Source organism: Saccopteryx bilineata, chromosome 6 (assembly GCF_036850765.1).
Source record: "Saccopteryx bilineata isolate mSacBil1 chromosome 6, mSacBil1_pri_phased_curated, whole genome shotgun sequence".
Classification (NCBI taxonomy): Eukaryota; Metazoa; Chordata; class Mammalia; order Chiroptera; family Emballonuridae; genus Saccopteryx; species Saccopteryx bilineata.
In genome coordinates, this window is record NC_089495.1 from 5,621,896 (window position 1) to 5,635,620 (window position 13,725).

The window sequence follows — 13,725 nt, forward strand, 5'->3', positions numbered from 1 at the left end:
ATTGCCCTCCTGTGGGGACAGCACCTTTCCTCGGAGTATGTCCAGGAACTTGTCTCCCCGGTTTGGTCCAGAGCCTGCCTCTTGGAGGGGCTGCAGGGAATGCCCTATGTTCTCTTGAAACACCAATGCCGTGCGAGAGAGAACAGCTCGGTGTGACCTGGGCCAGGGCCCCGGATGTGACAGCCCATCTCCACCTGGTCGAGGGGAGACCCCTGACCTTGGCCTTTGTGTGTCCTGCAGTGAAATAGGAATCACGAGTGGCCCATGACAGGTGCCTGGATGGACAGGGAGGCGGTAACGCCAGGAGTTCTTCAAGGGAATTCTTGGGGGTTCTCGGAGGAAAGGGAAGCAGAGTGGGGCAAGTCAGAGCAGAAGTCCACGGGAGCAGGTGGAACGGCACAGCAGGTGCTCTGGGGGCCACCCTGCTCCTGGAAGCAGAAGGCCGGACAGGTGCCCCCGGTGGTACCCACCGATGCACAAAGCCCTGGAGGTCAGACTGCCTCACACCGGGCTGGACTCGGTTTCCCCACTGCCCGGCTCCATCACTCCCTCCCCTGGAGGTCAGACTGCCTCACACCGGGCTGGACTCGGTTTCCCCACTGCCCGGCTCCATCATTCCCTCCCCTGGAGGTCAGACTGCCTCACACCGGGCTGGACTCGGTTTCCCCACTGCCCGGCTCCATCATTCCCTCCCCTGGAGGTCAGACTGCCTCACACCGGGCTGGACTCGGTGTCCCCACTGCCCGGCTCCATCACTCCCTCCCCTGGAGGTCAGACTGCCTCACACCGGGCTGGACTCGGTGTCCCCACTGCCCGGGTCCATCACTCCCTCCCCTGGAGGTCAGACTGCCTCACACCGGGCTGGACTCGGTTTCCCCACTGCCCGGCTCCATCACTCCCTCCCCTGGAGGTCAGACTGCCTCACACCGGGCTGGACTCGGTTTCCCCAACTGCCCGGCTCCATCACTCCCTCCCCTGGAGGTCAGACTGCCTCACACCGGGCTGGACTCGGTGTCCCCACTGCCCGGCTCCATCACTCCCTCCCCTGGAGGTCAGACTGCCTCACACCGGGCTGGACTCGGTGTCCCCACTGCCCGGCTCCATCATTCCCTCCCCTGGAGGTCAGACTGCCTCACACCGGGCTGGACTCGGTTTCCCCACTGCCCGGCTCCATCATTCCCTCCCCTGGAGGTCAGACTGCCTCACACCGGGCTGGACTCGGTTTCCCCACTGCCCGGCTCCATCACTCCCTCCCCTGGAGGTCAGACTGCCTCACACCGGGCTGGACTCGGTGTCCCCACTGCCCGGCTCCATTATTCCCTCCCGGCTGCCCTGACGTTACTCTTCCGATGCCAGGAACCTTCCTGCTCCTCTACCCAGGAAGAGACAGACAGTGTGTTCATCAGCTCAGTTACTCTTTGTTGATACACAGAGTCATTTTCATTTTTGTTCTTATTACAAAGGGATCGTTGGGTCCAGGAAGGTCACTTTCTATGATCCAAAAGGTAGGGGAACGTCGTCTCAGAGCAAGCCATGCCTGCAGGGACAGCGTGGGAAGGGTGAAAGGTTAGGTGTGGCCATTATTAAAGTCCTAGGAGCCCAATGGGGACATGGCTGACGGAGTCTGCCCACTCTGCCCCGCGCCAGCCGGTCTGGGGCACTGAGGGGAAAGCGGACTGTCTGATGACAGGGAGGCCCTGGTGGGGGCCGGGTGGGTGGATTAGAGGGATCAGAGCGCCCCGAAGGTTCTGGGGTGCTGTGGGAAGGGGACACTCTGAGGACGGTGGGCTGGGGCAGCAGAGAACGAGGCAGTCGGGCGGGGTACGGCGTGCTCTTCAGTGAACCCGCTGCTGAAAGCGCTCGTCCCACCCAGGGTACAGCCGGTGTCCGTAAAGCCTCCTAAGAGCTCAGGCTCCCGTGAGGAGTCACTGGCCCAGAACTGACCCTGAGGGCGCCTTGGGCTCCTCCGTGCGGAACGGCAGAAACGGCCGCAGAAAGGTAGACAAATCAGCTTTCACCTGTTTCTTAGGAACCCCAAAGTCGGGCCCCAGATCTCTCTGGGTAGCATGCCTTACTGCTGTGTAATCTTAGCATCCAGGGAGCCCTCTCTTCTTCTGTTAAACTGATGACTTTCTCCACAGGACGCAACACTAGTAATAGAAGATCTGTCTTTACTACCTGCCTCCCGTCCCCCACCGGCCCTGGTTCCCCTTGGGGAAGCCCCCGGGCCTCCTCTTGCTGAACCGGACATCCACCAGCACGCGCCTCCCTGGGCCCTGGCATCTGTGGTCTCCTCTCCTGGGAATGCCCACCGCTCTCCAAACACAGCACAGCACGCACGGGGCTCACTTCCCCCTCCTTCAAGTCTCTGCTCAAAGTCGACCTCCCAGTGAAACCATCTCTAAGTCCTGGTTCCGAAGTGCAGCGCTCCGCCCGCCTGACACATCGCGTTCCCTTCCAGACTGCTCCCCGCCCCCCCACACCCCGCCCCCCCCGCTCCCCGCCCCCCCACACCCCGCCCCCCTCTCCGCCCCCTCCCCGGCCCCCTCCCCCCTCCCCGCCCCCCCCACTCCCCTCCCCGCCCCTCCCCGCCCCTCCCCGCTCCCCTCCCCGGCCCCCGCCCCCCTCACCGCCCCCCTCCCCGGCCCCCGCCCCGCCCCTCCCCGCTCCTCGCTCCCCCCCTCTCCGCGCCCCTCCCCCCGCTCCCCGCTGCCCCTCCCCCCGCTCCCCGCCCCCCCACTCCCCGCCCCACCCCTCCCCGCTCCTCGTCCCCCTCCCCCCGCTCCCCGCCCCCTCCCCCGCCCCTGCCCCCCCGCCGGCATGTCATCCATCCCTTGCTCCTGTGTCATATATTTCACTTACGATATCCACCTCGCTTCTCGCCTGTCTCCCAGATGCGAACGCGAGCTCGCTGAGGGTGGGGGGATGTTGTTCATTCCCGGGTGTCCCGTGTCTGGAACGGTACCCGGGGCATTGCGCACGCTCACCGCATGTTTGTTGAATGAATGAGTGAACGCTTGCACGGGCACCGACGGAGAGAGACTGAGGAGAACGGGGACATGTTTGGACAGGCGTGCACAGGGAGAGCTCTGTTTTCTCCTTCTCCTTCTCGGTTATCTCAACTGTCTGCTTTCTTTCAAACCTTCCCCCCACGTACACACTAACCCCCACTCTGGTCTCATACTTCATCTTATACTTTGTCACTGTACTAACCCCCACCCTCCCAAAACAAAAACAAACAGCGAATTTCTTTCAGCAAATCTCTGGTCTCATCGCCTGGAAGGAGATGATGTCTCCCCAGGGCTACATTGCCGACGGAACTCGGTCCAGGACTGGGGGGCCCTGATGTCCAGTCTCTCAACGAGATGTAACTGAGAAAACACGGACCCCGCGGCCTTCTTCACTTTGCTCCGGCGTCTTTCGTGGTGTCTCAGGCACCCCTTTCCCCTAGCCCGTCCTCCGTCCCACCAAGCTCGCCCCTTCCTCCCTGTGAGCGCCCCGCCCCCTCCCTCCGTGTCCGCTGTTTCCGGGCCTCCCGGAGACCTCGCGGTCCTCGCTGTCGTCCTCCGTGCTCGGAAACCTGTCCCCGGCTGAGACTTGGTCAGAGGCTCCAGCTTCCACCTCTGAGTGAATGACTCGACACTTACTTCTTGTCTCCTGCTCACCCCGGGAGCCCACGGGCCAGTGTCCCAGGCCTTCAAAGCCCACGTGTCCAGAGCCGCCCTGGTCTTCTCCGGCCCCACCGCGCCCCTTGACCCGGCGAGCTGCCTCGTGAGCGCAGCCCTTCCCCCACCCCGGCCCTTCCTCCTCCTCTGTGACAGAGCCTGCGCACTCCGTCTCTGCAGCCACCCACGGCCCCCTCGTCCCTCTAGACAGCATGGTGTCCACTCGGTCACAGGACGGGGGTCTTCGGCTGCTCTCCCATCCCCGTCAGCTCTTACCCGTGTTCCTGCCTCCCGCCTCACATGTCTCCCGCCATTCCCGGTTCCTTTGTTAGGACAGGCGGTCTAACACTGACATGATGCTGGCCCTGGTGGGTGGCTCAGTGTACAGAGCCTCGTTCCTGTGCTCTGCGGTTGAGGGTTCAATTCCCGGTCAGGGCACATACAAGAAGCAACAAATGAGTGCACAACTAAATGGCACAGGGGAGTGGAACGAGTTGATGCTTCTTTTTCTCTCGAATCAGTGGAAAATTTAAAAAGAAAGAAAGAAAGGAAAGAAGGAAGGAAGGAAGGAAGGAAGGAAGGAAGGAAGGAAGGAAGGAAGGAAGGAAGGAAGGAGGGAAGGGAGGAGAAAGAAAGAGGCTATGTTTGGTGTCACTGCCTTGGGCACCTGACAACCTTTTCTTGTTTGGTAGTCCAAGGCTGTCGGCATAATACTGTTCTCTGCCAGTTCCACACAGTGTCCCCACACCAGCCCCGGTCGGTACCTGGAATCGGTCCTTCTCTCAGCATTTCCTTAGCACACCCCCTTCACGCTGCATCCCCTCCCCTTCCTTCCACCAGCTCCTGGTTATCTCCCCAAATCCACCCACTCAACTGCTTTTTCTCTCTGAGGATATCTTCTGACTTCCCTTACATGTATCTTCTCCACAGCTCCCTCTGGAAAGATCCACGTTGCAGAATGTGGCACATTTTACCGTTTTTATTTATTGCATGCTTTTCTGCCCCCATATCCATGTTCTCTACTCACTGCGCATGTCCACGCCCAGAGCGAAGGGCGGACAGACACTCGGAAAACAGTTTTCACAGGAAAGAGCGAAGCACTCGAATGCTTTCCTATGCCTGTTTATTTCACCCACGTCACCAGAAAACGGTGTGTGATTTGGAAGATCGTGTGCACCTGGTGTCACACTAACTTTCTCTAAGATCACATCTAAAAGATTATGCATCTTGGTCTTTTTTTAAACAATTTTTTCTGCAGTGAAAGGTTCAGGCCTGCTGGCACAGATGACAACTTCAGCCCCTGTCTTCTTCGAGAGACCCATGCCTGGGCCAGAGCCACAGCCCAGGGGGACGAGCAGGCGGCCCAGGGGGACGAGCAGGCGGCCCAGGGGGACGAGCAGGCGGCCCAGGGGGACGAGCAGGCGGCCCAGGGGGACAAGCAGGGGGCCCAGGGGGACGAGCAGGCGGCCCAGGGAGACGAGCAGGCGGCCCAGGGGGACGAGCAGGCGGCCCAGGGGGACAAGCAGGCGGCCCAGGGGACGAGCAGGCGGCTCAGGGGGACGAGCAGGCGGCCCAGGGGACAAGCAGGTGGCCCAGGGGGACGAGCAGGCGGCCCAGGGGGACGAGCAGGCGGCCCAGGGGGATGGGTAGGCGGCCCAGGGGGACAAGCAGGGGGCCCAGGGGGATGAGCAGGCGGCCCAGGGGGACAAGCAGGGGGCCCAGGGGGACAAGCAGGCGGCCCAGGGGGACAAGCAGGTGGCCCAGCAGGACAAGCAGGTGGCCCAGAGAGATGAGCAGATGGCCCAGGGGGACGAGCAGGTGGCCCAGGGGACAAGCAGGCGGCCCAGGGGACAAACAGGCGGCCGCCCTTTGGCCGCTCAGTCAGCAACCTCAGTTCTGAGGCAAACAGCAAGCGTCCTTGGTTTTAACGCAGTAGCCTATTTGTACTTCCATATAATTGCAATACTCTTGACAATGGCCTTCGTTTCTCTTGCAGTTGACAACGTTGAAATAGGGCTCAGGGTCTGTGTAAAGAAATACCCGCATTAGCCTCGTAAGACCACCTCCAGAATCGTATTAGACCAAAGTCCTGTGGGGAAGACAGCAGCAGATGGGAGACAGACGCCCTTTGTATAAAATCTCTCAGATGGTCACGCCACCATTCTGATAGAATGAAAATCACACCCTTGATCTGTGCTTAGAAGTCCCCTCACAATCCCTGGAAGATGAACAGTCCAGTCAAGTTGACTGGGAAGATGAATGGTGATGGAGGTATCATAATACAGATATGACACTTGACATGAGCAGAACGGTGTGTAAGGGGAGAAGAAGGCCCCTCCAAGGGGAGGTCAGGTGGCCCCTGGGAGGTCAGGTGGCCCCATCAATCATGCCCTGAAAAGCGGTGGCCCCTGTAGGAGAGATGGGATGTCTAGGCTAGACCAGGTGAACGGAGCAGACAGAGCAGAGAGTGTTAGGAAACTGAAAAAGATAAACTTCCCTTCATTAGGAGGGATGGCCTGGGAAACCGCTTTCTCCCTTAGACATGCACCACAATATGTGAGTAATGTGGAATCGATCCCTCAGGCTGTAGTTCAAGTGCTGACATGACTAAACATCAATTTTCCACATAAATAGATATAGTTTGATGGCAGCTGATAGACAAGAGTGAGGGGCAAGTGAAAGAAAGAGGAAAGAAAGAAAGAAAGAAAGAAAGAAAGAAAGAAAGAAAGAAAGAAAAAGGAGGGAGGGAGGGAGGGAGGGAGGGGGGAGGGAAGGAAGGAAGGAAGGAAGGAAGGAAGGAAGGAAGGAAGGAAGGAAGGAAGGAGGGAAGGAAGGGGGGGAGGGAGGGAGGGAAGGAAGGAAGGAAGGAAGGAAGGAGGGAAGGAAGGGGGGAGGGAGGGAGGGAGGGAGGGAGGGAAGGAAGGAAGGAAGGAAGGAAGGAAGGAAGGAAGGAAGGAAGGAAAGAGAGAGAGAGAAAGAGAGAGAGAGAAAGAAAGAGAGAGAGAGGGAAAGGAGGGAGGGATGGAGAGAGGGAGGGAAGGAAGGAAGGAAGGAAGGAAGGAAGGAAGGAAGGAAGGAAGGAAGGAACCAGATGAACCCATTAAAGGCAGAGGCACCATGTCAGAGTTACTGTTATGCATGGGGCATGGAGGACTTCACGCCAAGGTGCTCTCACTATGGTCACAGGCTCTGCCGCTGACCTGAGATACGCCTTCCGGTAAATCACACGGGAAGGGCTGCCACCCTCTCCTGTCCTAACTTCTTTCATCAGCATGTGTTATAATTATTTGGCTAGATCAGTGAATCAATTAGTCAACCAATTAAAATTATTATTTTTTATCACTTTATTTCCTTACCAAGAGTTTCTCTTTTTCTTTCCTTTTTTTTTTGTTTTTGTTTTTGTTTTTGTTTGCTACAAAACCATGTACTTTTTGGACATATGCGCGATCCCGTGATACTGTCAACCACAATCAAGCTAAAAAATGTCCATCACCTCCAAAAGTTTCCAATTTGTCTCTTTACGTTTTGTGGGTTTTTTTTCTTTTGTTTTTTTCTTGTGGTAAAAACACTCAAAATAAAGTCTACCTCCTTAGCAATTTTTTAAAAGGAAAACACACCCCACTGTGAAGTTGGAGGCGCTGTGTTGTAAGCTGGTCTCGGGAATTCATTCATCTCGCACAACTGACACTTGGTTCGCAGGCGTTCAGAGCAGACCAGCACAGAGCCGGTCGTGCATAACTATTGGTATGAGTCACGGCCGTGCCTTAGTCATGGGGACGGCCACAGGAGCTCCTGAGACACGGTGACTGACTGCTCTGAGTCTCCGGTTAGGATAAAGAAACACAGGCCGTCCCTTCTCTCAGCCCCGGCTCCGCCTCCCCCTCAGCTGGACCCACGACCTCCCCCCCATCCGTTCATGACACACACCGCAGGGGGGGGGATGGCTCCCCCAGAAACGCGCGCTTACCCTTGTAAGGGGGGGTGCGCGGCCAGTAGTAGCGCTTCTCTCGGTGGCGCAACCCATGCGATCTGTGTGTTTCTTGCCCGTGGGACTCTTCCTTGGGTGCTCTGGGCCCCCCAGTGACTTCGTGGTTGGCATGTTGGGCCCTGGGGAACCCTGGGTGAGAGAGAACACACAGCAGAGAGGTCTCAGAGCCCCCCACTGCGCAGGCGAGGGAGGCCCAGGGGCACTCAGGGCAGGGGAGCTGGAGCGCAGGGCGGGGCGGGGCGGCACAGGGCAGGGCGGCGCAGGGCAGGGCGGCGCAGGGCCTCGCTGCTCTGTGGGGACCGAGTCTCGTCCTGTGAGATGCCAGTTACAGGACCCGCGGAGAGCACGGGGCCCGGAGTTAGCCACGGGGGCTTGTGCACTTCAAAATTTGTGAAGAGGGCAGAGCTCGTGTTAAGTGCTCTGACCACCACAAAAAAAAGGAGGGGACACAAGGACACTTTGGGGATATTGGTATGTCTGTGCCCTTGGGTGTGGGATGGGACCATGGTGTTTGCCTTGTTCAAACCCGTCCAACTCTACACATTAAATATGTGCAGCTCTGTTAATCACTAGATTTCAGCAAATTGGTTGAAAAAAGAGCAAGTAGGGTGGATGGAGTGGGTTGAGATGGGGGAAAATATGTGCGTGTGTGTTTGAGAGAGAGACAGAGAGAGAGAGAGAGACAGAGAGGGAGGGAGAGAGACAGAGAGAGACAGAGATACAGAGACAGAGAGACAGAGAGGGAGAGAGAGAGACAGAGAGGGAGAGAGAGACAGAGAGACAGAGAGGGAGAGAGAGACAGAGAGAGAGAGACAGAGACAGAGACAAAGAAGGAGAGAGATAGACAGACAGAGAGAGACAGAGAGGGAGAGAGACAGAGAGAGAGAGACAGACAGACAGAGAGACAGAGAGGGAGAGAGACAGAGAGACAGAGAGGGAGAGAGAGACAGAGACAGAGAGAGACAGAGAGACAGAGAGGGAGAGAGAGACAGACAGACAGAGAGACAGAGAGGGAGAGAGACAGAGAGGGAGAGAGAGACAGAGACAGAGAGAGACAGAGAGGGAGGGAGAGAGACAGAGACAAAGAGGGAGAGAGATAGACAGACAGAGAGAGACAGAGAGGGAGAGAGAGACAGACAGACAGAGAGACAGAGAGGGAGAGAGACAGAGAGACAGAGAGGGAGAGAGACAGAGAGACAGAGAGGGAGAGAGATAGACAGACAGAGAGAGAGACAGAGAGGGAGAGAGAGAGAGACAGGGAGAGAGAGAGACAGAGAGGGAGAGAGAGACAGACAGACAGAGAGACAGAGAGGGAGAGAGAGAGACAGACAGAGAGACAGAGAGGGAGAGAGAGAGACAGAGAGACAGAGAGGGAGAGAGAGAGACAGAGAGACGGAGAGGGAGAGAGAGACACAGAGACAGAGAGACAGAGAGGACGCAGTGACACCTGGGAAGGCCAGGGGGGAGCCCGAGGACCTCACGGAAGCCAAGCTGCGCGTTCCCTGGGGCATGACCAGTGTCTCTGTTGAGACCCCCTGCACCCTAAGGGCCTTCCTGGTACAGACTGTTCTTCTCTGACAGGAGAACGGGGGTGTGAAAGGAGGAGGAAGTGGTGTCAGGGTTGGGAGCCTGTCTCCTCGGAAGCTGGTGTCATCAGTATGATCCGAGTCACCGGGGTACCCAGCCAGGAGATTGTCACCTGAAGTCCCCACCAGAGAGTGTGCTCCCAGGGGTTAGGGTCCCCCCACCCAGCATGGAGGCCCATCCCCAGAGTGACCAGTGAAGAGAGACCCCGGCCCCTGGCCCAGGTCCCAGTTCCAACTTACCTGGAAACAGCAGGGCCACGAGGAGAAGGGCGCATGGAGGGAGGAGTCGCTTCATGTGGCCGAGGGGACAGCAAGCCGGCAGGTCGCAGGAGGCCGGCAGGTCTCAGGAGGCTCCTTTTATTGCTGAACAGGGGGCGGGAGGGGGTGGGCTCAAGGCAGGCCAAGAACCGCGTCCAGAACAAGGTCCTAGCAACAAAGGACTCCTGCCGACACAGAGTGTCCCACTGACACAGAGTGTCCCACTGCAAGCGGGACCAACATTACGCCAAGTTTCGTAAGAATGAAATAGTATGCCTCAATGCCTTGGGTGGGTTTGGCTGAGAGAGAGAGAGAGAGAGAGAGAGAGGGAAAGAGAAGAGAATCAGAAAGAGGGGGAAAAAAGGCAAAATAAATATCATTAGCATAAAAACACCAGTCTCTTCATGTGCCTCTCATGAAAGCAGGGCTGTTTCTGAAAATAGGGGACATGGAGAAAGGTGTCACGTTACTGTGTCCTGTCTTCTGAACGCCCTTCTCTCAGCGTGAAGCAAACATCGTGCAGGACAACCTAACACGTGTCCGGGCGACCTGGCGTTCAGAGCGGCTGTCCCCAGAGGTGGCCTCCGGTGCTCCCCAGCCCTCCCGCCCTTCCCCCCCCCCCCAGTCTCGCCCTGGCTCGTTGCCCCACCCCTCCATGACTCAGTTTCTCTTTGACCCTCGGCCTTTGGATCTTAACGAGCTGACTCCTCCTCTTCCTCCGGGGCCTGCTCTTCCTGTTCCCCAGACGCCTGACGGTCGGAGCCCTGGGCTTTGCTTCAGTGCTGCTTTGAAAGATCCTGCCCTTGATAAGGTCCCACAGAGCCTCAGTGACTCGGAGAGGGATGGTATTTATCCCGTGCACATTTCGGGGCAGGGAAAATGGCTTTGTGTCAGGGAGCACGCACTTCGGCCCGACCTGGAGGCGGGTGGGAGAGGTTGGGCAGAGAGAGGGCCGCATCAGCAGGGACCCGGGCGGCTGGGCAGCAGCAGCAGCAAAGCGGGGAAGGGTTGGCGTCGCAGACAGAGGCGGAGGGGTGCGGCTGCGCCATCCACAGCCATCACTTCTCTGCAGACAGGCTCGGTACCGGGGCGCCCGGGGTGCTACTGGGAGATGGCACCGGCACCAGGCACACCTCTTTATCGTTAGGCATCAGCGCGTCTCCCCATTCAGCGAGGACACCGGGGTGCGAGGTGACTCAGCCTCAGATGAGATGCGGAGGGGCCTGCGTCCCGGAGGCTCCGACAGGCGGGTGTCAGAGAAAGCAGGAGGTCCAGCAGGGACATAAGCTGCTGTGGTCTCAGTTCTAATGGCGACTTCCCTAGTCCCTCCCCCCCACACACTCTCTGTGGGCCTCCATATCCTCCTCAGGAGCTATGCCTTACTTACAGCGGTGTCTGTGTTTATTTGAGTGTGCACTTGGGATCTTTTTTTTTTAAAGATGCACACTTTAGAGTACACAGGCAACTCATTCTTACAGATGTTTGTTTTCCCTCCAAAGAGAAGAAAGAAAAAAGAAAGCCCAATCTAAGATTCAGATATTAATCATAAGAAACGAGCCAAAATATAGCAGTATTTTCACAACCACCGCTCAGTGAAAGGCTTGCTCTAATTCATTAAAATCACTCGATCTAATTAGATGAAGAAATTGAGCCCCTCTATCTAGATCTTCAGATTAAAAGAAGCTTCCCTGATATTTCTGAAAGGAACCACCAGTGAAAAGCTGGTTCTACCCTTTGACAGACCAAGGCCGGGGAAGTTGTTATAAAGGCAGCTGGTGTTACATCTGCCCCTAACAAAACAATGATCCGAGTTCCTGTTCTCGTCCACCATCATTCTGTGCCCCAGAAAAACTATAAAACAATTTACCTGCTGAGAGCCATCTCTCTCCCGATTGGGGGCACGGGGTGTGTGTGTGTGTGTGTGTGTGTGTGTGTGTGTGTGTAGCAGAACCCATTGTAGAATATTCTAATCCTTCTACCTTTTTAAAAAAATTATTTTGTGCCCTGGCCGGATATCTCGGTTGGTTAGAGCATCATCCTGAGGTGCAGAGGTGGCCAGTTTGACCCCCAGTCAGGACACAGACGGGAACAGATCGATGTTCCTCTCTCTCTCTCTCTCTCTCTCTCTCTCACTAAAATCAATCAATAAAAAGTATTTTGTCTGTGCCACTAATAGAGTATTGTTTTTCTTTAACCTCTTAGGAGGAGAGATCTTAATTGATTTGAACCACGGAGATAGGGGACAGTAGAATGACCAAGGCTGCCGTGCCCCCCAGGATGCTCTGTGACGCGTGTCCCTGCCTCTCACACTCACCTTGTCCAGGATTTAACGGGAGGCCACTGGGAGCCCAGAGAGGGGACGTGTCCAAGCTGACAGTCTCACCTCCGCCTGTTTCCTTTTCCACCAGGGGCCTGGGTAGCATATCTGCTCACCCAGCTGTTTCCTCATTTCCTCTCTCTCTCTCTCTCTCTCTCTCTGTCTCTGTCTCTCTCTCTCTCTCTCTCTCTCTGTCTCTCTCAACTCCCAGCAGCACAAAGGGTACGTATGCATTACAGAGTGAAAAATACCAGAGCTCAATGCTTCTTTCGGCCTATTTTCATTAGGCTGAATTTCAGATGATTACTGGTCCTCCGTGTTGAACCCCGGCCCCCAGATCTGCCCGCAGCCTTCAGAGACAGTGGGGTTTCGGGGGGCACAGGCGGTGCACCCACTATTTCTTTCTGACTCCGGAAACCCCCGACTCTTACCATCTGCTGCTGTCCGCTCCCTCTTAGGCCATGAAATGGAGATAGTGTGACGGTGCGACTCCCTTCCAGGCCGAGAGTAGCGGTCATTATTGATGCGACTGTGTGGACTACACTCGGGGTGGGTGGAGGGCTATTCCAGAGGGCAGCCCCTTGCTGAGGCCCACTCGGCCATGGGCGTGCCCGAGAGGAAGGCGCTGCAGGACTTAAGGAAAAACACACAAGACACAACATAGAGAAAAGATGAGTCCAGGGGACCCCCAGCCTCTCGGACTGAGAGCCCCAATCTCTGCAGCCTCATCCTGTTTATCTGTTTCTTTAATTATCAAGCAAATCAGCAGAGCGTGGGTTAAATTAGCGGAGCATGGGTTCAGGTGCGGGGATGATGAACTAACACCTTTCAGGAATGCAGGAAATGGCCACAGGGATCAGCCGCTTCCTTTAAACAGTCTTACCAGTGCTTGCCGGCAGCCTTCTGCCCCCGCAGGACTCGGCCTTCCAAAGTCCGCACCAGAGCCTTGTTTCCGAGCAGCATCTGGTCTCCGGCCATTTTCCTCCACCCCCCTAGAAAGTGCAGGGCTGGGAGACCAGGGCGGTCAGCAAACCCAGGGTTCCTCGGGAGAGACCAGGCGGTGGGGCCCCTAGTGTTTGATGACGAGACGGTCCGGTGAAGAGAGAGTTTCGCTCTGCTTGTGGTCCTCACCCTGACCCTCACGTCCCACGGGGTCGATGGAAGTCTGGAGTCCCCGGCTTTCCTTTTCGGTCATGTTGGGACTTACAGCGCGGCCTCTCACTGGGCAAAGCAACAGACTGAAAACAAGAAAGGAGACCAAAAAGTCGTTTCAGAATGAGTCCAGGCATCGGTCCTGCGCCTGAGCAGCTGCGTTGGTGACAAGGAGATCGAGGTGCGAGCCTCGTGAGGATGTCCCCCGCGGGGTGGAGCGGCGGCTCTCTCTGGCACGGCACGCTGCCTCCGGTGTGTGCTGGGAGGTGGCGTTATGCCCGGTCCTCCCCAACAGCCACCGCCTTTGGGAAAACTGCCCGTCTCCCTGAGCCTCCGTGTCCACACCTCCCGGGGCAGGATGATGCCACTTACTGTGACTCAGGCAGAAGCCTGCTGCGAGGGTCAGAACGGATCACAGGACGTGGAAGTCCTCTGTAAAACACGAAGCGTGAGAACAATGAAGAGAGACACAGCATCGTACAAAAAACACCTGAAACCCAGTATCAGGCTGTCCTCCAGTGTCCAGGGGGCCCATCTCCGTGGGTGGAGCCTTGGGCCCTGGGCAGCTGGAACTGCGGTGGCGAGATCTAGAGAGGACTTCGGGTTCATGTTTGATTCTGGGCACCGTCCTGAACAGGGAGAGAAGCACCCAGCACCATCCACATCAAGGCCTTGGAGACAGTCGGCCAAATGCAGCATGTGGACCTTGTGGGACCCTAATTCTAAGAGACCAACTCTGACGAAAGCTCCTATGAAACA

At 57.0% G+C, this 13,725-nt stretch overlaps 1 long non-coding RNA gene across 1 annotated transcript; it reads right to left on the minus strand.

The window, feature by feature from the left end:
• Nucleotides 1–1,518: 1,518 nt before the first annotated feature.
• LOC136309233 (uncharacterized) lies at nt 1,519–2,257 on the minus strand. Its single transcript, XR_010726268.1, has 3 exons — nt 2,245–2,257; nt 1,945–2,150; nt 1,519–1,537 (listed from the first exon to the last, which is right to left on the minus strand). It is a non-coding gene; the product is annotated as an uncharacterized lncRNA (long non-coding RNA).
• Between the last annotated feature and the right edge of the window lie 11,468 nt (nt 2,258–13,725).